Below are 1007 nucleotides of genomic sequence, written 5' to 3' on the forward strand. Positions count from 1 at the left end.
TACTCTCAGGGGCTGACCCTACGGGCACTTACAGGATCCGGAGAGTGTTTGCCCAACTTTTGTGTCCTGGTGCCTCAGTGGCTGGCCTCATGCTGGTTTTGGCTCAGTGGGGGAGCCAACCTGAAGCACACCTTGAACTTAACCACGTAGTCTTTTTTTTTTTAAATATGCCAGTTATTTCCATAGGAGGAAAAAAAATAGTGAATTTTAAAAAATCAACTTACTTGTTTATATATTTGTATGTTTATTTATTTCGGTGAATTTCTTTTTGAGTAACAACTATACTGGGTCTAGATAAAATCATCAATTCCCTGTCCTCTTAAATTATACCATCAGAAATCTCTTAGGTGCATGCTTAGGGATGGCATTTTTGCCTCTGATTCTTCAGCTAAACTCCAACATTTGTTCAGGCGGTTTCTGGTTATTATTTCAGGGATGCTGGTTAGAAGAGAGGTAGAGCGGGGTCGACGTTAACTCTGGAGGTGTTTTCAACAATTTGCCACTTTTCTCAGTGCCTCCTAAATTTTCTCCCTTTCCTGTGGTTTGTTTCATAGATTCAGACATTCTAGCACTGGAAGGCTATGTAAAAGTAATTTGTTAGGTGCAGTGTAGAAGACACCCTGGCAGCAATCTGGGCAGGTGGACATCCAGCTTCTATTTGTATGGTTCCAGAGATTGATTTTTTGTTTTTTTCTTTGTTTAAATAAAAGTACACTAAATATTTATCCTATATTCATCCTGTTAAGTTTGGTCAATTGATGCAGCATATTAAATATAATTTTAATGCTGATTCTCTCATCCATTATATTACCCTCTAGTTTCAAGTCTTCTGCCAATTAAATGTTCATGGTATCTTCTCTCTTCAGCCAAAGTTGCCGATTAAAATTTGAACACGGTTGGATATCAGGTGTAAAAGTCTGTGACACATTGGGAAAAGCCTTCTCTATGTCAGTTTTTATCCTGCAAAGATGCTTTTGGAAGGAACAAAAAGGCTGCTGGCCAAGTAT

Source organism: Neophocaena asiaeorientalis, unplaced genomic scaffold (genome assembly GCF_003031525.2).
Source record: "Neophocaena asiaeorientalis asiaeorientalis breed wild unplaced genomic scaffold, Neophocaena_asiaeorientalis_V1.1 scaffold194, whole genome shotgun sequence".
NCBI classification, from domain to species: domain Eukaryota; kingdom Metazoa; phylum Chordata; class Mammalia; order Artiodactyla; family Phocoenidae; genus Neophocaena; species Neophocaena asiaeorientalis.